This window comes from Tupaia chinensis, unplaced genomic scaffold, assembly GCF_000334495.1.
Source record: "Tupaia chinensis unplaced genomic scaffold, TupChi_1.0 Scaffold143996_1, whole genome shotgun sequence".
Classification (NCBI taxonomy): domain Eukaryota; kingdom Metazoa; phylum Chordata; class Mammalia; order Scandentia; family Tupaiidae; genus Tupaia; species Tupaia belangeri.
In genome coordinates, this window is record NW_006203847.1 from 184138 (window position 1) to 208191 (window position 24054).

The window sequence follows — 24054 nt, forward strand, 5'->3', positions numbered from 1 at the left end:
TGAGTTTTAAGCCACCAGGTCCGGGACGCGAACCACGGTCGACTACGTGGGAGTCGAGCGACATAGCCATTATGCTAACTGCTGGTTCCCCCGGTGTGAGTTTTAAGCCACCAGGTCCAGGACTTGAACCACAGTTGATTACGTGAGAGTCCAATGATATAACTACTATGCCATCTGCTAGTCCTGCCTTCAGTGGTTTTTAAGTACCCAATTTGTTGTGTGAAATCCCTTTTTACTACAAATATATGGAATAATTTTATGGCCCACATTGTATGTTGATACAGCCCCATAATTATGTTTTATTTTATTTATATTTTATATTTTATTTTCTTATTTTTTACATTCAATAACATATATCTTTACCACTTTTAAAATGAATTATTCTAGCATGACTACCCTATATGTTAGATTAAAAGGTATAGAAACTATATCAATTATTATAATATTTGAAGTGAATACTACTTTTGAGAAGCATAATAAATCCAGTTATATTTCCTTACATGAATTATTTGATTCAGCAAGCAGCAACTATACTGTCTTCTGAACATTGTTCCAGGTTTCAGTGCTATAAGAATGTTGTACAATATGCTTTATGTTTATAATTTTATATAAAGATTGTGCTCCTCCATCTTTGGTGACTAAGGCTTATGGTTTTAAATTTTGTAATAAAGACACTTCACTGGATAGAAGATTGTCTTTTTAAATGTTTTTTTAAATTGCTGGAGGAAGCATGCTTTCCCTAAATATATATAGAGAGAAATGGTGGGGAGGGAGAGTGAGAAAATAGTCCCCAATGGGGCATAACCACACTGCAATCCTTTCTCTTCCCTCTCTCCATCCTGCTTGGTCATGCTTGTGCATGTACCCCTCATGTTTTTCAAGCTGTTGAGGACCAAGTTTCAGACTGGAGTCAGCCATAAGAGATCTGACTCTCTCAAACCATTAGGCCAGAGAACTGGCTTAAGATTGGCTTATTTTATCCCACACCATGATCTGTCGTACTATATAATGAGAATTGATTGTATTATAAGCTTTACAGTTTACTTGACAAACATGCTTGTCCTATGTGTAAGCATCTACCTTTGTTTGCAAAGGTACAAAGATGAATACATTATGCTCCATTTCCCAATCTGCTCACAGTCTAGTAGCAAGTACAAGTACAGGCGTGACAAGTTGTAATACATTTAGATTATGACACGTTCAACATAGAAGCATAAACAAAATATCCTGATAGCCCAGGCAATGGGTCTTAGTTCTACATCAAGTAGTTGAGTAAACCATCAGATATGAATAGAAATGTCTGCCCTTAAACAGAATTTGATCAAAGCTAAAGAAGGACATTTAAAAAAAAAAAACAAAAGTGTGAAGAGGACACAACTGCTTGAAAATAAATGGGCTATTGAGTAATTTTAAATATTAGATAATACTGCAGTAATAAATTGGGTGCTATCAGGATGAATTTGAATTTTACTCTCTAGGAAACCAGGAGCCAACAATAATGTTCATTGTGGAGTAAATGACCAAAACTGAGTTTTGAGACAGTTCCAGTGGCAGTGGGAATTATGGAATGAGGGGGAGAATGACAGGTGTTTTGCAAAAATCAATGACCTTTTGTTTTGTCTTTTATGCTTATTCTATAAAAATGATGGAATATTTGGAGTTACCTTACTACTCATGGTCTTTGGACCAGAGTTAAAAGTCAATTTTTAAAAAGAATATTTTTTGGAATCTTGTTATGTGAAAAATGGTATTTTATAACTTTATGAGATCATGCATCATAACTGTGGTCGACTACATGAGAGTCCAGGGACATAGGGTGCATGTATTTTCCAAAGAGAGACAAGAGAGAGACAGAGAGATGGAAAGTGAGATATGACCCCCAGGGGAGATGGCCATTCTACAATCCCTTCTCCTCCATTCTTTTCTCAGGATTTAGGGTATGTGCTCACATGCACCCAGTTTGATTTTCAAGCCACTGAATCCAAGACTCGTACAAAAGTTGGCCATGTGGGAGTCCAGAGTTTTAATCACCATGCCACCTATGAGCCATTTTATTATCATTTTAATTTTAAAATTTTTCTAAAATCCATGTCCATAATTTATGTGATTGATCTAAATGATATTTTTTGTTTGGTTTGTCTAGTTATCTTCTTGGTGAATTTATTCTTTTCTTGAATTTGTCCTATTCAATTCTGAGCCATAAAATAATGGAGAAATCTGTCAGGTTTGAATGAAACATTATAATAGGGCTTCAAACCTAGAATGACTTACAACAGGTCATTTTGCATTTATGCACATCAGTATGAGAAGTGTAGTCCCTATCACCTACTCAAGTAAAAGATAGCATACTACCTACATTTATAAACTTTTTAAAGGACAAATACAATTTCTCTGATTTTCCCCTATTTTTTTCTTATTTTGTTTTGTCGGTGAATAGATTTTTGTTTGAATCCAAGGGAAAATGCATTTTTAAAATCAAATTTATGTACTGAATTAGGCTCAGGATATGATTGATTTAAGACCCCCCCCCAAAAAAAAAAGAAAAAGAAAGAAACAGAAAAGAAAGAAAGGAAGAAAGAAAGGGGAAAAAAAGAACTGGAAATGGGATCACAATATAGTTCAGATTTGCCTTATGAATAAAAATATTAAAATCACATCTTGTTAAGTCTTGTGCTCTTTTGTAACTATAAAGAAATAGGAAGTTTTCAGTTATTTAATCATTACATCTTCTGGCTTAGAGGAGTAATATACTCATCATATTATTTTTCTGTTTTTATAATCCATTTTTCTGGTGTTCTTTCATTAATGATGGAGTGGCAAAATTGAAACAAAGAACTTGTATTCAAAACCTTTGAATGTCTTTAATGTCATGCATTTTAGCTGAACTGAAGTATATTTTTAACATTTATTGTACTCCAAAAAGAAGACAAACACTCATATAAAAATATTAAAAGTGTTCTAATTTCTCAAATTACCCTTGGGCTGACTAAAGAGTAAAAAAAACATATTCTTGACTCACTAGGTTTTAACCTATCATCACAGTTATTTTCAGAGAATTGCATTTCTACATCTAGGGAGACTTTTCTTGCTTGTCATTCTTAATTGAGAGCAGCAGACCAAGTCACACACCAGTACAAAGACCAGGAGTAAAAATGTCACATCAAAATGAATTAAAGTAAATGGATTTTCATGCATCTGTCAAGACATTACCCATCCTGACTCTCACATATCATCTCCATGACCTGTTTATTATGGTTGGTTTTTCCTGCTGCAATGTATACACCAACAATGATAGCAATTGCCTACACAATGTAAAATCAGTTGGCATACAGCTATAATAAAAACTGTGTGATACCAGTGCAAGTATGAGCATACAGATTAATTGAACAAAACAGCAATTATAGAAGGACAAAGTGAAGATAATTATTTAGCATATAATAAATAGAGCATATCAAATTGTAATGGAAAATAATTACTATTCAGTCAAGTATGCTAGAATAAATAGTCATTTGGGATATGTAGATACATAGATTTTATATCTATATACTTACTGCATAATTTATATTTAAATAAATTCTACATGGACCAAAAGAGTAGTTTAAACCTAGGAGTTACTTATCAGAATACATATTTTAGCTCTCTCAAAATATCCATTAGCACCTTTTTCACTTTAAGAAAAATTGGAGAAAATAAAATATCAATAATAGAGGATTAGCTAAATAAATAATGACGTATCAATGTAAAGGATCCTTTTATGACATTTAATTTTATTGACATAGAAGCATCACTATACATCACTGAGATAATTAAAAAGGATACAAAGTGCATGTACAGTATGTCATAGTGCAGGAGAATAAAACAGGAGAGGGATTAGCAAAAATACACAATGAAAAATAATAGTTATTCCAGACATATGGATGAATATATATTCTTTCTACTTTGTTTCCTTTTTATATCTTTTTGATTATGCATATTTTCAGACTTGTCTTTTATTAACATATTTTATTCCTGTATTAAGGCTATTGTCAGAAAGAGGGAAAAAAGAGTGACTTCAGATAATATATATGTGTGTGTGTATACATATGTAACCAGTTCTTTTTCACCTGATGAAACTATTTTAACTAATTTCTTTCAATGTATGTCAGCATAATATAAATACAACCTGTTGAAAGTGGGAATTGAAAAATCCAGTCATCTGTGTCTCATCTCCACATATTTTTTTCTGTGAACTAAATTAGCTGGAAGATTGTATAACTTAAGAACTAATATAACACACTGTCTAGTAAATGAAAAAATATATATCAAACTACAATCACTGTATTTTAGAACTTGAAAAGACTTCTGAAATTCTTTGGAGATGATGAAATTGGGTAATCAACAGTCTTTTAAAATTAAAGTGGCTATTGACGATATATTTCTAAAAAAAAACTACAAAGACAAAATTGGAAACAAGAAGAAGCCAAACAATTTACAAAGAAAAATAGTGAAGCATAATTATGAAACTCAAATTTCTTCCAGTCTCTTTCTCCAGGACTGGGAAATTTTGGATTAAACTAGACTGAACATTGAAGGCAAAGGTAGAAATCAGACTCAGTATTTATTGTTTGTAAGACTAATTGTCTTGTTCTCCTTGACTTAGGAGCCATTGCTCTTAAACTTCTGTGAAAATTTCTGCACCTCAAGGCAAAACTCTTTTTGCTTGTAAAATGACAAGATTCTAGTTTTATTTTATTTATAATATAAAAAATTATTTATTTATAATTGACACATAATGTCTACATATTTGTGGGATACAATGTGATGTTTCAATATAAGAATACATTGTATAATGATGAAATCATGATAAAATAATGACCAAATTAGGGTAATTAGGTGTGGCTATAACAAATAATAACATATTGTGTATTTCAAATTCAGTTCATCTGGAAATTAGGTGAAGGAAAATAGAAAGAGAACACAGGCTCTGCATATTCAAAAATCTTGACACAATGCGAACACCGTATTTCACACAAAAGGAGGAAGCACATCTGGATGAAATAAATATATATAAAGTCAGCTGCTAGATTGAAAGCAGGGTCACTGTGATGATAACAAAGGCATGCAGACAGAAATGGAATGTATAGAAATGCAAACATTAGTTTAAAAAATAATCCTATAAAATAGTTGTGTCTTTCCTTGAAAGTTTTATTTCAATTATTATTATTTTAGAGAGAGAGATTTGTGTTGTAGGATGTGTGCGCTCAGCAGAGAGACAGAGAGACAGAAAGCGAGAAATCACCCCCCCAGGTGGGGATGGCCATACTGCAATCCCTTCTCCTCCATTCTCCTCTCTGTCCGGCATATGTTTTAAGCCACCAGGTCCAGGACTGGAACCATGGTCAACTACATGGGAGCTGAGCACTATAACCATTATGCCATCTACAGGGTCCTTAATTATTTAAAAAATTTTATTTACACTTGTTTTAAGTCTTCACTAGAATTTCCTCCAAATGGCAAAATCTCCATTATTTTCCTTCCTCTCTCAGTCAACACAAATATGGTTTTTAATAATACATATGTTCATAGATTGTAGTTTTGGCAAAAGCACTGTATGGCAGAGAAGGCAAATCTATATTCAGAATAAATGTCTATTTTAATAAGAACGAAATGCCACCCTAACATAATGCAAGTGGTACAATTTAATTAACCTACCATCAGGTAGCTGGCTGATCACCTCAGATATTGAGGGCTCGGTGTTGCTCTCTCCTGACAGCAAGTTGGGCACTCAGCAATGGCAGTAGCCAGGTTGGCCTTAGTAAGTGGGAGTTCATGATCTGAGCCCATTCATAACCTCCACTCCTGTCACCATGGTCACTTTGTTCATGAACCCTTTAGGTGATGACAGGAGTAGCTAGAGAAAAGCCTGACTGGTACACAAAACACAGGTTATTTTATCCACTTGATTATTAAAATCCTCCTCTGTTGAGGTCACCCTTTGCTGAACATTCACATGAAACATAAATATCTTGACCTTAAAAATGATTTATTTATTTAACTAAATGTTTGTTTATTGTGATTTTCAAGATGTCAGGTCTGGGACTTAAACTGTAATCAACCATATGTAAATCCAGTGCCTTAACCATAAAAAACAATGAGACTTTGACATTTGACACCAAGTGAATGAATATGGATTGTTTAACCCTAGGTGAAGTAAGTCAGACTATGAAAAGCAGGCATTGCATGTCCCCACTTAATATATACTGAATGTCTTTCCTCTATAGCAGAAACTGAAAGATTGGAAAGTATTATAGCAGGGAGGGTAACTATAGATACAAGGACAATATGGGAGAGGGTGGAAATTGTAGGTGAGTTGGAGGGGGTCCAGGAAAAAACAATCAAATGAACAAAATGTTTAATAGACAGCAATGAGAATTTCTCTGTTGATGATAATCTATATAGTAATATCCACTCTAGTCTCAGCTACCATCGTCACATGCTTTCCCTGACTCTTCTGGCTCTCTATTCATCTTCTAAGCACCCTTATGGATTACATGGGGTCCAACAAGATAATCCAAGAAAATCTCTCCATCTCAGATCCTTAATTTAATCACATCTGTATAGCCCTTTTTGCCATAGAAGGTAATATATTCATAGGCTCTAGATAGGGATGCAGACATCTTTGGATAGGCATTATTCTGACTTCCATGGTAGGAGATAATAAGACACCTTGTTGGAACAGTTTTGTTTAGTAAACAAGAGGATAGATAAATCTGGTGTACAAGTGCATAGGCATCAGCTTTAGATAGGAGCACAGAGCACTCATCTAACAAACAAGAAAGCATAGGCAGTGGCATGTGAGAAGACCTGATGGTGGAAGTCTCTGGGAGCTCTCTTCAGAATGCTTCAATTTTCATAATGAAATAGGCAGAAAAATTTGTTGGGAGTGAGAATATGAGCAGTTGGAGTTCTGAGAAGTGAGAAGAAAATTTAAAACAGTCATCTAGGAGCAGAATAGTGAATTAAATAGGGAAATAAAATTGAATAGTTGGTACTATTAAAAATCCACTTGAAACATGTCATCATTATTGTAGATTGATACATTCAGCATGGTTTTGTAATTTTCTCCAACCACATACAGGTGCATGCATGTAAGTTCAGAGCTGTATTATCTTGAGATGTGAATCTGTGAAGTGATTGTGACAAAGCCAGAAAGTGGCAAGGGATTTGAGAGTCAATGAAAGTAAGTGATTATAATGATTTGCCATGGGAGACTGGGCATTAAGTGGATGAGAGAATGGAAGAATGAAAACCCTACCATTGAAATCCTAGCTGGATCAAACTTTTTTGAGTGATGTCTACTTGAGTATTTGAGCTGGAAAGGTATAAAGTGGTAGCACTAGAAGTAAATGTCATAATTGAATTTCGAGAGATTATACTTACTCTTAATTGTACCTAGGGTATGACTATGGACCTTATGATTTGATGTTGCTTGGACTAACAAAATCACAAATGGTGGGACCAGCAGTTAGCGTAATGGCTATGTCGCTGGACTCCCATGTAGTTGACGCGGTTCGAGTCCTGGACCCGTAGCTTAAAACTCACACCGGGTGCATGTGCATGCATGCCCAAGATCCCGAGAGGACAATGGAGGAGAAGGGATTGTGGTGCGGCCATCCCCCCTGGGGGGTGATTTCTCGCTTTCTGTCTCTCTGTCTCTCTCTGTCTGTTTGGCGAGCACACGCGCCCTATGGCAAAAACCTCTTCCCCCCAGAAAAACAAACAAAAAAAAAGATCACAAATGGAGACTTCAAGGACCAAAGAAGCCAGATGTTTTTCTGCGTTATTTGCATTTACATTGAAATTATGATAAATTAATGCAAAAGTAGTGCTGCAAAATGACAGTGATCCAGAAGCTAGCATTAATGGTCAATAGAGGGGGAAAAAATGAGGGGTCTGAACTGAAACTGATAATATATAGGCTGAATCTATTATATACTTTCAAAGCCATTGCTAATCCCCACAAAACTTAAACATTTTAATTTGATTTTTTGAATCTTCAGTAGGACTTAATGATTATACAATGAAATGCACATATATAAATCGTATGATTTGATGTAATTCAACACCTACACATGGAATCTTTAGAAAGTTTATGGAAAATGTGTATTATGAAAATACCATGGGCCTAGTTTGGTGGCACTGTCATTAGCAAACTGTACATGGAAGCTACGTGGACCTACCATGGGTTTGGACTCTTGGGTATACCTGAAAACTCACTGAAAGCATGTATGCACACCTAAGATTCTGATGAGCTGGATCACTGGAGAAAGGGGATTGTAATTTGATGAGAATCCTATTAAGGTTGCTTCTCTCCTATCTGCATGCACATATAAGTTCACTCCCTATTGTTGAATAAATAGTTTTAAAAAGAAAAAAAATTATGCATGATTTTCAGACAGTTCTGCATCAAAATAAACTCATACTTTAATTCTTTTTCTCCACAAACTTTTTGAAGCCCGCTCATATTTACCTATTACCAAAATCAAGATATTGAATAGTAAACATATCCATAGCTTCCCAAACTTTAACCTTGTTCTTTTTTTAATAACAGTTTTTTTTTTTCTATAGGACATATGTGCTCACCAGAGAGACAGAGAGAGAGAAAGTGAGATATCACTCTTCAGAGGGGATGGTCACACTGCAATCCTTTCTCCATTTTCCTCTCAGTATTTTGGGCACACACGCACACGCACCTAGGATGAGTTTCAGTCTCCCAGGTACAGGACTCAAACCACTGTCAGTCATGTGGGAGTGCAGCACCTTAACCAACACACCACCTGCTGCAAGCTTTTTTAAAAAAGTTTCTAAGAATGCATTTATTCTATGAATTAATGAGAGAGAGAGTGACAGAGATACAGAACCTCCAACAGGGTGTCAATACCAAAATCTACCCCTACTTTCAGTCAGCTTAAGTCATAGCAAATGTGTACTTGCCATCCTCACAAAAATCTCTGGACACAAACCAGTACCATTCCAATGTAAGTCTGCCTCTCAGACCACTGAATTTACCCATGTGTCGCCTCCCTCTTATCTCCAGAAAAATTATGACTTAACTTACTGTGTAAAATAGGTAAAATAGTAGAGGTGAAAAGCTTTTAAAAATAGGGTTAGGGAAAACCATGAAGTGAGAAATTTGGATAGGGAATATTGACAATTCAAGAAGATTTCCTGTGAAGAGTAGCAGAAAAGGAGTTTTTGACTCTCAGAATAAATGTAGCACTTAACCCCATATTCAGGGCAGTTGTACCACTCTGGCAACTGCCCACCTACACTCCTTTCTGCACTGGGGGAGGGTTGTATTTCTTTACTACTGAAAATACTCCCTTTCACAGGACCAGCAGATGGCATAATTGTTATGTTGTTGGACTCCCACATGATTGACCGGGGTTCAAACCAGGCAGCTTAAAACTCACGCCAGGCATTGGGACCGGCAGGTAGCATGGTAGTTAAGGGCATTGGACTCTCATATGGCTGACCATGGTTTGAGTCCCAGACCTGGTCTGGGATTTTTTTCACTTTCTCTCTCTCTCCCTGTCCTTCTCTGGTAAAACTAAAACTAACTAACTAAATAAATAAATAAATAAAGTTAAATAAAATAATTCGGAGAAAAAACAAAAAACAAAAAACCTCACGCCTGGCACATGTGAGTGTGTGCTTAACATCCCAAGGGGAGAATGAAGGAGAAGGGATTGCAGTGCAGTGTGGCCATTCCCCCCCTCCAGGGGATGATTTCTCACTTTCTCTCTCTGTCTCTCTCTGGTGAGTACACATGCCCTATAGCAAAAATCTCTCTCTTAAAGAAAAAAACCCCTCACTTTACTAATAAATGTCCTTTTCTTCCTTAAGAAAAAAAGAAGATGATAGGAAGTTCAGGGAAGTCTCGCTTTATTCATATATTTTATTAAACAGAAGAGATATTGTTAGGCAATGTTTTTATCTTTATAGGAATGATCTAGTCCAGAGGAAGAGTCATGATTGGATGAAGTTCTTGAAAACACACAATGTAGTAAGATCATTAAAAATAAATGACAGAAATGGATAGATGCCTATAAAGAGGCATCGGACTCACAAGAAAGGTTCCAGAAATCATGCATTTATATATGAATAGTGTTGTTATTGGTGTAGTTTGTCTATTTTTTTCCCTATATGTATGGGACAAATATTTCAGTACAGTTTAAGAGAAACAAGAGGTTTGATAAAAGAATAAATAGTATAATACAATAACTTGGAAAAGTAAGAAAGATAAATTATACACTGGAAAATTTAGTAGGATTACTCAAAGATCTTTAGTACCTATTGAAATGTGCCACTATTAATATAAATTGGATTATTTATCTTCATCTTATTATTCTATGTTTTTATGCATGGTCTTGCTCTTTTATGATCTTCCTGCTTCAACCTCCTGAGTAGCGAGGATTACAGGTGCACATCAGCTTTTAGATTAGGCCAGAAATCAAACCCGAGCCTTCCATATGGTTTTAAAGTAAAAAGCACAGCATCTTTTTTGCTTGTTTATTTTGCCATAGAGCATTTATGTATTTTTGCTGAGAAGAGACAAAGAAAGGGACAGTGAGAAATCATCCCCAGGGTCATGGCCATAACACAATTCCTTCTCCTCCATTCTCTCCTTGTAATTTTGGGGGTACGGTCCCATGCACACACACCCAGCACAATATTCAAGCCACCAGATCTGAGACTTGAACAGTGCCTTAACCACCGTGCCACCTCCTGGCCCAAAAGCACAGCATCTTAGCAACATGTTGAGCTTCAATTCAATATTTTTCAACAGCTTTCAACTAGTTATATGTAGATACAGAATACATAAAGAATTGGATCTAACTAAGGTTTGGAGTTTGCTTGGTAAATCTGACAGAGAGATAAGAGTAGAGAAAGCTAAATGTGATTTTAATAATAAAGGACAGACTCTAGGTAAATTGGAATGAAGTGTGGGGATGCAGAAAATGATTATTAGAAAGTGGTATGCTGATGTATTAAGGATCTTAATATTATTAAAATGCTATAGAGTAGGAACACTAGTTAACCAATGTGTAAGGAGAGAGAATAGGGAGCTAATGAGATACTTGAGATTGAGAGTTACAAATGCAAGGGTATAATTCAAAGAATTTTTTCAAATATCAAGGTGTAATTGTGAGTGTGGCATAAACATAGATAATTACAGGCAATTATTTACATAGATAACCCAAGTATTAGGTAGATCAAACACGTGGATATCGATAGTATCATGAATGAAGATTTAATGTCGGAAGGGGAGATAATAATTCAGGTGCTTAAGATGTTAGTAAAGAGATATGATGAGAAGTTTTGGGGATAACAACACCAGGATGAAGTAATGAACAAAATATCTAATGGCATGGACTTCAGTGTGATTGGATTTTTTCAAGGAGAAATAAGAAGTAATTTGGAAGAATAATGAGAAGTAATATGAACACCAATGTAAGTCCAGGTTTTCAAGGAAATACAGGTTTTTGCAAGATAAGAGGAAAAAACAGAAGGAAAGGAAAAGGCAGAGGCCCCCACTTATGAAGTCTAGGAAAGATATACAATCAAAAGACAGTTTTCATTTAGGAAAGAGAAGACTACAAACATCTAGAGCAAAAACTGGAGACAAATGATAATTTGGGGATTTCACAGAATAATATTGATTTCTTGCTTAATTCCATTTTGGTTAGACAATGTGCTTTGTATTTCAATTTTTTTAAAAAGGATAGTTTGTTTTATCAATAAGGCCTATTAGGTTAACTCTTCCATGTGCATTTGAGAAAAATACATCTCCGCAGTTAGGTGGAATATTCTATAAATATCAATTAGGTCAACTTGATGGTTGTTGTTTTCTAGTCATTTATAACTTATGGATTTTCTGCTATTTGTCCTATAAACTACTGAAAGAGGAGTACCGAAGTTTCCAAGTATAATTGTGGATTTGTCTGCTTCTCTTTTCATTTTCTACAAATTTTACCTCATGCATTTTGATGTTCTTTTTTTTTTTCTCAGTAGACGGACATTTATGCTATATTGTCTTAGAGAATTGTCCTTTTTATTCATTATATACTGTGTCTTTATTCATAACAACATTCCTTATTCTGCATCTTATGTTTTCTGATATCAGTATAGCTTCTACAGATTTCTTTTTTAAAGTTTATTTCTTCCATGAGAGAAACAGAGACAGAGACAAAGACAGGAAGAAAAAGAAACAGACATCTCAATAGCATCTTCATACTGATATTCCCAATCCACCCAGCCTCAACCAGCCATAATCATGGGCACACAAATACACACCTGGCATGGAAAGAGAGGCCCCAAGATGCAAACCTGGGACCTACTCATATGACTTCAGCATTGTGCATGATTGCATTACTGCTATACCACTGAAGCTGCCTTCTTCATCCACGTTTTCACTGGTGAGTGTTTGCACGGAATATTTTTCTCCATAATGTTCTACTATAACCTAAGTCTTTATATTTAAAGTGGATTTTTTGTAGATGGTGTATATTTTATGGATTTTGCTTTTTTTTTTTTTTGCCTAATTTTACCAAATATCTTTTAAGGGAATGTTTTAAAAGTCACATTTGAAATAAATGTTGAAGTTGTTTAACATCTGACATGGTGATGGATATTTTCTATTTTTTCCATTTTTTTTTTTGTATTTTTTTCCACCTTTCCCCCTTCATTCTCTGAGGTTAGTTGGCATCCCATGTGGCTCTAGTATCACACAGTGACACCGTATGATTGAACCATTTTGCCTGGGCCCACACGATAATTCTATGTTTAACTTTTTGAGGAACTTTGTTTTCCATGGAGGCTATACCATTTTACACTCCAATTGCCAATCTATAAAGGCTCTAATTTTGCCACATTCTCGTCAGCCCTTGCTATTTTCTTATTTTAAGTTTAGAATTTTAGTGTGTATAAAGTGGTATCTCATTGTGGTTTTGATATGCAGTTCCCTATTGATTAATGACCCTAAACATTTCTTTATGTGTTTTTTGATCATTTTTATATCTTCTTTAAAGAAATGTCTATTCTAGTCCTGTACCTATTTTTTTGTCTTTTTGCTGTTAAGTTGTAAAAATCCTTTGTACATTTTGAATACTAGATCTTTACCAGATGTATGATCTGTAATTATTTCCCCCCATTCTGTGGATTGTTTCTTCACTCTCTTGATAGCGATCTTTGATGCATAAAATGTTTTAACTTCACTGAAATACAATTTATCTGTTTTTAATTTCATTGCTTATGCTTTGGTGATACATCCAAGAATCTGATGCCAAACCTGAAGTCAGGAAGATTAGCCCCTATGATAACTTTTAAGAGTCTTAAAGTCTTAGTTTTTATATTTAGGTGTTTGATTCATATTGAATTAATTTTTACATATAGCTTGAGGAAAGGATCCAATTTTTTCTTTGCATGTAGATATAACATTATCTTAAAGAGATTATTCTTACTCAATTGAATGGATTTAGCACCTTGTAGAAATCAATTTAACAAAAAAGTCATTTGACCATAGATACATGAATTTATTTCTGGACACCATAGATATATGAATTGATTTCTGGACTGTTCATTCTATAATATTATGCTGATCTCTATGTATACCTTCATGACTGTTTCATGGTGTATTATTACCATAGCTTTGTAGTATGTTTTGAATTTGTGAAGTGGGAATTCTGCAACATTTTTATTCCTCAAGATTGTTTTAACTATTCGGCCTTCCTTGAAATTCCATGTGAATTTTAAAACAGCTTTTCCATTTCTGTATCCTCCCCTCAAAAAAGAAAAAATCCATAGTAACTTTTTTATGTATTCAAATTAATCTGTTGGTCAATTTGGGGAAAACTGTTACAGTAACAATAGTATTACTAGTAACACTAGTAATAGTTTTCTAGTTTTAAATATCTGATGTCTTTCCATTTATTTAGGCACTCTTTTACATCTTTCAGCAATGTTTAGTAAATTTTAGTGTATAAGTTTTGCACCTTCTTTGTTAAATTTATTTTTATGTGTTTTATCCCTTTAGGTGGTATTGTGAATGAAGTTGTTTTCTTAATTTCTGTTTACACTTATTTATAGGTAAGTGTGTAGCATTACAACTGATTTGTGTGTGTTGATTTGTATCCTGAAACTTTGCTAAATTCACTTATTAGTATTAATAGTAAATTGTGATTTTCTTAGAATATTCTATATGTAAGATAGTTTTACTTTATTACTTATAATTTGCATAGGTTTTTATTTCTGTGACTTGCTTAATTGCTCTGACTAGAATATGGAATATAATACTGAAAAAAATTCATAAGTTGACACCTTTGCCTTGTCCCTGATTTTAGGTGTAAAACATTCAGTCTTTGTATTGCATTGTATATGAGATTAGCTGTGTATTTTCTCTTTGTTGGAGATTTTTTTCTTTCTTTCTAGGGTGTGTGCACTCCCTAGAAAGGCAGAGAGAGACAGAGAGACAGAAAGTGATAAATCACACCCCAGGAGAATAGCCAAGCCGCAATCTCTTCTCCTCCATTCTCCTCTTGGGATGTTGGGCATGCACGCACACGCGCCTGGCATGAGTTTTAAGTCACCGGGTCCGGAACTCGAACTGTGGTCAACTACATGGAAGTCCAGTAACATAGCCATTATGCCAACTGCTGGTCCTGCTGTGGATTTTTAATAAATTCCCTTTGTCAGGTTGAGAAAATTACCATCAATTTTTAATTTGTTGAGTGTTATCAGCAGGGTTCATAAATTATGGTAAATAATTTTTCTTCATCAGTGGGTATGGTTTTGTTCAACTGAGCTTCTAGGAATATGGATTTATGTATTTCATTAAATATGGAAAGTCTGTGATTGTTATTCTTAAAGTATTTTTTTTCTGATTTTATATCTCTTTTCCCCACTCTAGGACTCACATGTTATACAAGGTGATCACTTGATGATTTTCTACAAATCTCTTTTTTCTTTTTTTTAAATAATTTTTTTGCCTTAGGACATGAGCACTTGCCAGAGACAGAGACAGAGACAGAGACAATGAGAGGGAAAGTGAGAATTAACCCTCCCCGGGGGGATGGTCACACTGCAATCCCTTCTCCTCCATTCTCCTCACAGAGTATTGAGCATGTACACACATGCCTGGCATGATTTTCAAGATCCAGGTCTGGGATTCAAACCTTAGTTGGTCATATGGGAGTTCAGCGACATATCTGCTATGCCATCTGGTGGTTCCCACTACAACTTAAACTGAATTTTCTACATTCACTTTTTTGGTTTAGGTTTTTCTGTCAAGGTCCTAATGACACAGGCAGTTGGGCACACGGGCCCAGCACCCAATACAAGAACAGCAACAAATCTGAATCTTTGCCTCACACTCATGAAGAATTAGAGATGTGGACACAGAGAAGGAATAGTGAAGTGTATAGTTTATTAAGATAGGGAAGAAAGATCAGAACTCCCAGGCAGGGAGAAGGTCCCAGAAAATAAGTAACCAATGAAAAACTGAGGCAAAGGGTTTTTATCTGTGTCAGAGGGGCTTTGTTTGGGCTTTTTGTTTTTATTAAGTCCTGTTCAGGCTCTGAGAAGCTGACCTTATGTGAAAAGAGAGAAGCAGTTTGCAGAGGACTGGCTATCAATATTGAGAAATGCCAGCTCATTGACAAGCTTTGTGTTGCTCAAAAGGAGCTTGTAGGGAGTGAGTTGCCTGTGGAGAATGTTGCTATAGGATGGGAGAGTTGAGCTTCAGAGTGTAAAATCCTAGGTTCTTTAGGTCCAGATGTCTAAGAGACATCCTGAGATGCAGAATGAAAAACTGCAAATGCATGTAAAGTAGGAAAAGAGAAGTTTTAATAGAAAAGCAAAGATTTTTAACAGGAAGGAAATATACCCTCATCCCTGAAAATCATGGGTATGAAGTTAGGTGTTACTTTTTTTTTTTTTTGAGAGGTTTTTGCTATAGGGCGCATGCACTCCCCAGACAGACAGAGAGAGACAAAGAGAAAGAAAGCGAGAAATCACCCCCCAGGAGGGGTGGTCACGCCGCAATCCCTTCTCCTCCATTCTCCTCTCAGGATCTTGGGCACGCACGCACACGCACCCGGCGTGAATTTTAAGCCAACAGGTCCAGGAAGCGAACTGTGGTCGACTACGTGGGAATCCAGCGACATAGCCATTACCCTAACTGCTGGTTCCCGTGAAGTTAGGTGTTACTTTTATCCTGGAGGTTTATAATGAATATTTAGTAGCGGAAGGTCTGTCATAGTGTCCAGCTTTTTTGTTTGGTTTCCTGGACTTTTTTCTCTTGTCGCACATGTCTCTCAGGTGAGGAATTTATTCATCACACATGCCCAGTGTGGTCTTTGACAGAATTAGCATCCATATTTGGATGTAAAGCCCAGATGTTAACTTTAGTGTACCATCCCAGTGGTGAATTTCTGTGTGTCTATCTGGGACAGCAGAAAAAAAGAGATAACAGTCTCCTTGGTGCCAAAAGCCAGTTGGGAAGGCTGGGAGGAAGGAATCTTCAAGGAGGTTTTGGTTGTAAAAACCATGTTTGTTAGAGTAGTAAAAGACCCTTCTCAGAAGCTTGACCAGTGTGACTCCATTTTATAAGTTGGCTCTATCTTAATATATGTCTGTGTCCATTTCTACCATAGAGACTCTTTCTTAGGAGTCCCTGCCCTATTTACCTACTCATTGGGTCTAATTCCTGTCTCACTAAGACTCTGGAGGCATCTCTCAAGAGAAAAGGAAAATTTATCAAGAGAAAGACCCTCTGGGGTCTGAAGCCAGAGGTGCCTCAGTCCACCCTCCAGGAAACAGAGGGGGAAGGGCTTTTTTATAGGGTAATCAAGCTATGTTGGGAGACTATAATTGCAACTAATACATCGGGGAGTTAGACTTAGTGGGATAAGCATACATAAAACATTTGATGGGTCTTTTCGGTCCATCTCTAGGAAGTAAGAACTCCCAGTTCACTCTGGGTCTTTATCTGCTACTTCCTGGGTCAGTGTGACCTTAGAGTAGCAGCACCTGGAGTGTGGGCTCTTACTAAGTCTAGTTAAGCAGAAATTCGGACTTGGTTACTTGTCAGGCCTGGAGTGATACCAAACAGTGCTCAGGAGGGTTTTGTATGGTGCCTTACATTATCAGACTAGACTTTTTAAAATACCAATTTTCAAGGTCTCTAATAATTGTGTTTTTGGTTGAGATCCGTTTTTGAAACTGTCTAATGATTTTTCATTTCACATTAAGTAATTTCCATTTCTAAAATTTTCATTCTGTTCATTTTCATTATTTCTGTCCATGTCTTGACATTCTCTCTTTATTGAGACATCATTATTTTACTTTCAACTCTTTATCCATTACATTCTTTAGCTTTATGAGCATATTTACGATAGTTGATTTAAAGTGTGTGTCTGCGTAAGTGTTAGAGAACTCAAAGCAAGTTTGCTTGCCTAAGTGCTGCAGTCCAAACTGTAGCCACAAGGCGAAATGAAGACAGTATGGATTTATTGCCATGCACAAAGGAAAGCAGGCAGCTCAATGGCCCAGTTTCCTGAGGAATTCCCCACAAGCATTTTTTTTAAACATTTGAGTATGAATTGGGGTGTGTGTGTGAGAAGAGGATTCAAAGAATCTTGTCTTTTGGGGCCAGGTATAGTAAGCCCTCTATTCTCCTTTCAGTTACAAAAAAAGTAAAGGGTGTAGAATCAGGCAAGGCTGCTCTTACTTTACTCACAGATGTAAATTATTTTCACCAACAGTTAGCAAATTAATTCTTCTGTCTACAGATCCTTTGAATAGTTATACTTTTATTGGCATATTTTAGCCTATTTTTTTTTTTGAGAGGTTTTTGCTATAGGGAGTATGTGCGCTCTCCAGAGAGACAAAAAAGACAGAGAAATAGAAAGTGAGAAATCACCCCCCAGGGGAGATGGCCACACCGCAATCCCTTATCCATTCTCCTCTTGGGATCTTGGGCACGCACGCACATGTGCCCAGTGTGAGTTTGAGTCTGGAACTCGAACCGTGGTTGACTACATGGGAGTCCAGTGACATAGCCATTACGCTAACTGCTGGTCCCTTTTAAGCTATTTTGAGGTGACATATTTTGGTTCCCCATGCTGGTCCATTTAGTCCTCTGCCCTAGCCTTCACAGCTTCCTGGATGGAGACTAAATGTTTGCTAGACTGGAAAGCTTAGCCTCTTCCCACGTGAGATATTTTTCTTTTTTTCTGTAATTGTCAGAGGGCATGTGCACTAGCTAAAGAGACAGGGAGGAAAAGAAGGACCCGTCAATGGGGTGCTGTCACACCACAGTCTCTTTTTCATTCCTCTGTTGGGATATTGACCACTCACACATACGAGTCTGATACAGTTTCAAGCCTCCTGGGCTGGCATTGGAACTGTCATGACCCATGTGGGATCAGAGGAAGATTCCCACTTGAAAAGTAGAAAGAAAAGGGAGCTGCTTGATCTTATTGCAAATGGCTGACTCATCCAAAGATAACAAGAAAACCACCAAGGTGTTGTAAAAGATCACCTGGCCTCCTGTCTCAGAACCACCTTAATTACCCCACCCTAACTCCCTTTCCTTTAAGAATCTCTATAACCCACCCTTCAGGGCTCATGCAACTCCGCTTCTGGCCCCTTTCCTCCCTTGGAAAGTGAGTAAACGGTTTCTATCCATTTACTCTCTTGAATGTGTGAATTCTTTTACAGCCTATGACACAGATCATCCTCACATGGGAAGAGGCAAGTAATTGAGGAGGTTTGTCTTTCACAGGATCACAAGGAGCAGGAGCAGGCAGGCTCAGGGGGTGACTATTACATTGCTTCAGGGGCAGTTTATCTGGGCACGCAGAACAGGACAGAAAGGCCTGTTTCCTTTCTCCACAGGGGGAGTTAAAGATGAGTTATGATTGAGGCTGGTGGGTGGTGTGGTGGTGAAGGCATTGAACTCCTACAGAGCCAACAGCAGTTCAAGTTCCAGACTTGGCAGCTTGCTTTCTCACTTTCTCTCTTTCTCTCTCTGTCTCTCTCTGCTGAGCACACATGCCCTATAGCAAATTAAATAGCAGTAATAATAATAAACACAATTTAAAAATTCTAAAAAATGATGAGTTATGATTATCAAGGCAGTAGAAACAAATAAAGTTAGTCAAGGCAACTCCTAGGTTCTGATTTAGAAGAAGGTGTGGCTTTGTTAATGCTTGAGCTGATATATTCTCTGATGGTAATATGGGAAGGGGCTGGTAGCATCTTGCCTTCCGTATATCCACAGTGAGTGTCTGTGAAGACTCAGCAAGGTTATTGTTGTATTAACTTTCGTTCGTTAAGCATTAGGCTCCACCTATAGTGGGGAAGGGAAAGGTTAGATTCTGTCAAGTGAAAGAAGTTAAAGACTAGTTTTCCTAAGATTTAATCTATCAGTATAGACTATTTTATATTACATTTAATCACATATATCTTTACAGTGTATAACGTTTCTTTTTCCAGCACGATTACCATGCATATCAGTCAGGACAAAGACATGACTATACGTACCATTAGCGGCAAATAGCTTTTCATTTTTTTTTTTGCCAATTAAATGTACTTTTTTTTTGTTCCTCTACTTCCCCTGTTCCCCTCCCTCCCTCCATTACTCACCCTTGTAGTACCCCTACAGGATGGGCTTTTAAGACTAAGACAGTATATTAACTTTGATTCTCCTATGGCTTACTTACATAACCATGTTTAAGCCACCATATATATTTTTTTAAACAGTTACATGGTTAAGATAAACTTTGGATTATTTTCCTAAGTTTCAACAAAGTTGATTATAAAACTTTGGACTAAATTTTTCCGTTTTCACTTCCGGGTATGGATATTGTCAAATGCTTTATACTTCTATACCTTTAATTTATTTATGCAGTGAACTACATTTAGGGATCTTGCAGCATTAAATTATCTTTCCAAATTTGAGGTAGGCTCAAATTAGTTATGTTACATTTATATTTTATATACCTCAGATCCAGATCATTAAATGTTGCTTAAAACTGTTACATTTGTGGGACCAGAAGATGGCGAAGCTGACTGCAGTTTGAGTTCCAGACCTGGCGGCTTAAATCTTTGGGCTCCTGTGCATGTGTGCCTAAGATCTAGAGAGGAGAATGGAGGAGAAGGAATGGCTCTGTGGCCATCCCTCCAGGGGTGATTTCTCACTTTCTGTCTCTCTGGCAAGTGCATGCACCCTATAGCAACAAAAGATCTCTCTAAAAAAGAGAGAAACTGTTGCATTTTTATTTATGAGTCAAATGGCGCTGGAATTTTATTTGCTGAAAATACATGTGTGTTTTTGTTTTCATAGTTATACTACTTTTGCAGCACAAGTAAGAGATTACTCTCTCTATATATATTATATATTATTCTCTATATATTATTTAAAATAGTTTTCATAATATTGGGATGAACTATTTCTTGAAAAGTTGGCTGAATTTTTGTGCAAGATTTTGTAGGGTTCTAATATTTTGATAGTTTCATTTTCACATTCATTCTTAATACAGTATATGAAAAATTTCAGCAAAAATTAAATTACCATTATAAAGAATTTTGTTATTCTTGGAGGCAGTCAAATATTTGCTCTCAGCTGAATGTCCAGAAAAGCTGCGTACTTGCTTGGTATATCATCAACTTCACCAAGTTTTTCTGCCATTGCTCCTTAAACACTAAGATACATATTTGCTTATTTCTCTTGATTTGCGATTTCTAGGAGCACTTCAATAATTTATGAGTATTCTCTAAAGCTCACTAATTATTATCAATATAAATGCATGGATTTAAAAATGTATGGGTAGGCTCCATCCACTGAATTCTCTTCTCCCACCTCTGTCCTGGCTTTATCTGAGACCTAACTGTAGGTCATAGCTGGGGCCCATAAACATCTTGCAAACATTACTTTTACCCACAGCTCAGGCCATTTCAGAGGTATGTGCACCCTTCCCACATCAATATCATGAGATTAAACACGCTAAATGTTAAACATACCCTCCTGATTTTGTTCATTGATAAGCTAAATGTTTATTGTAATCTTCAAAACATATTTGTAGAAACCAGACCCCTGTCTTGGCGACAAGGAATCTGTATTAATCTTTGATTGATTTATGTATGATGTGTTCATTTTTTTAAATCTTTTTAAATTTTTAAAAATGAATTAATTTACATTTATTCACTGAGCATTGTCACAGCATACAAAATGTAATTTCCCATCCAGAAGATGCTACATAGTAGCTTAATCATGTTATCAGCAATAATTTTCCATTTCTAGTTTCATATATATATATTTTCCCCCCTATTTCTTACCCTCTGCCATTTCCCATGCTCCACCCACACTATCTCAGGTGTCCAGAGTTGTTTTCCATTCCTTTTTTCCCCCATATTTTATTGATTCACAAAATTTCTTAAATAATCTAACTACTTTCAATAGCAAGCTCTGCTGATATACATGTATCTATGAGTACATGTCTGACTTAAGGCATGAAACTCTGAGTAGAATGAATACACTATACGGTAACACCTAGCTGATGCTATGTAGTTTACTATGGTCATTAATTATGTATTTTATACTATGTTTTTCAATTTTAAGAAAAGCAGATTTAACTTTAATAAATCAAAGAAATGCTAAGGAAATGTTCTTAAAACTTAAATTAAAGCCAGAGGTTGGGATTCTGGTCAAATAGTAGGTACATGAACCTATCAGCAGCTCAAGATAAGACAAAAATCCTTAAAATTGGAAAACAAAGCCTAGAAGAAAATCTTGTTTTAGTCAAGTCATAAAATGCTATTTCACCAGTTCAGTCTCATGTACTTTATCTTCTGTTGTGGTTCAATTTTCCCAATTAAATTCTGGGTTATAATATTCAACCTCAGACTTGTCCCCATATTAAGTTGGCCATTTTCTTAGTTTTCGAAGTCTTATTTCTGTGTGACTGCATTTAATTTTACTGACATAGCACTCCCTTAAGAACTTCTTGGAGATCTGGTCTGGTACTGGTAAATTCTTTCAGGTTTTGTTTATCTGAGAATATTCTTGTCTTTTCTTCCCATATGAAGGATGATCTTGCCAGTTATAGTATCCACGGTTGCAATTGCTTTTCACTTAACCCTTTGAATGTATTTTCCCATTCTTTCCTCACTTGCATTTTTTTCTGATAAAAAATATTTTATTATTACTATTACTATTTTTAACTTGCTGTAGGGCGTGTGTGCTCACTAGTGAAATAGAGAGAGAGAAAGAGAAAAAGCAAGTTACCATGTCCCGAACTCAAACTACAGCCAGCCATGTGAGAGTCCAGCACCCTAATCACCATGCAACCTGTAGGCCTCATGTATTATTTGTCCTTAACATGTGTAATTCAAGCTTGTATTCCCTGATGGCACAGGTCACTCACCATGTGACCATCATCTGTATGTCCTATGTGGACAGGACATCTTCGCTGGACCTCTGGGTAACTTCTTTGGAACTGAAAACATTATATGCAAACCCTCTCAGATTTGGGGCTTATCCTTCATAAAATGTATAATTGTTTTCAATCTGTTGTAGGAATTACTATTATTATTATTGGAGAGGTTTTTGCTGTAGGGTGCGTGCTCTCGCTAGAAAGACAGAGAGTGAGACAGAAAGCAAGAAATCACCCCCCAGGGGTATGGTCACACCATAATCCCTTCTCCTTCACTCTCCTCTCAGGATCTTGGGCAAGCATGCGAACGCACCCAGCGTGTTTTAACCCACTGGGTCGGGGACTCGAACCATGGTCGACTACATGGGAGACAAGCCACCTAGTCATTACACCATCTGCTGGTCACTATAGGAATGATTCTTATTGATGCTCAAATATTTCCATCTTTGGCCATTGGGAGCCCAATAAAGTTGGTTCTTAAGTCCCTTCGACAAGATACCTGAAGTCTGAAACTTTCTTGCTTTCATTTTTGGTTATTCCCTTCCCCATGGTTAGAATAAGCCTTTTTTTTTTTTTCTTTTCTTTCTTTTTCTTTTTTCTTTTTTGTAAGGAATTATGGATCCTTTGAATGAGAAGTTAGGGATAACAATATGAGCCCTAGGGGTGTTTCTTATTACTGAGTTGGTCAGATCAATACATTTAATTTCTTAATGATAAAATGGATTTACAGAAAAGTCAAAAGCAGCAGAGGACAATAAGACAATGTACCCAGTTTCTATAACATACGAATTGGAAAGACACAAATTAAAGGACAGGAATAACATTGTGTACTTTTTAAAAAAGAGTTATTTATTTTTATTTATTCATTTATTTATTTTAATTTGACCCCCTACAGAGAGAGAGAGAGAGAAAGTGACAAAGTAAGCTGTAAGGTCGAGGACTTGAACTGTGGTTGGCCATGTGGGAGTATCCAGCACCAGCTGCTGGTCCCCAAGATTGTCTACTTTCTATTCAGTATCTGAGATGTTTTCACTATCACCTGTCTTATTTCTGTCACTGCTGTGATGAATAGTTCTGTTTGAGCTAATTGCAGCCTTATGCCATTACAACCCAAAGCTACTTTTTATCCAGCACACTCACGTCCTGCCCTGAGGTTTAGTTCATACACTTGAACCATCCAAAAATCTAGGGGAATTAACATCTTATCAGATATACATTTGACCAATATAGGCATGGGAATCAAACCATGTAAGATTTATTTTTTTCCCACTGAATAATTAATCCAGAGTCATATTTTAGAATTATATAAATTCTGGTTCTCTCATGAGATTATCAATTTCCTGTTGTAGTAACAAACGAAATAATTCATTATTGACAATATTTTTTTCTTTGATTTGCTCCTCTTGTTACTCATTTCTTTTTTTAAAAATTAGTTTTTTGCATTCATTCACTGCATATCATTGCATTTCTTAACCATAGATAAAAATACCCAGTATTGTACTTATATTTGAGCATTTTTCTCATGCTAGTCTTTCCAGGAACTCCAGACTACAATAGAATCTTATATACTGGGGGGGGG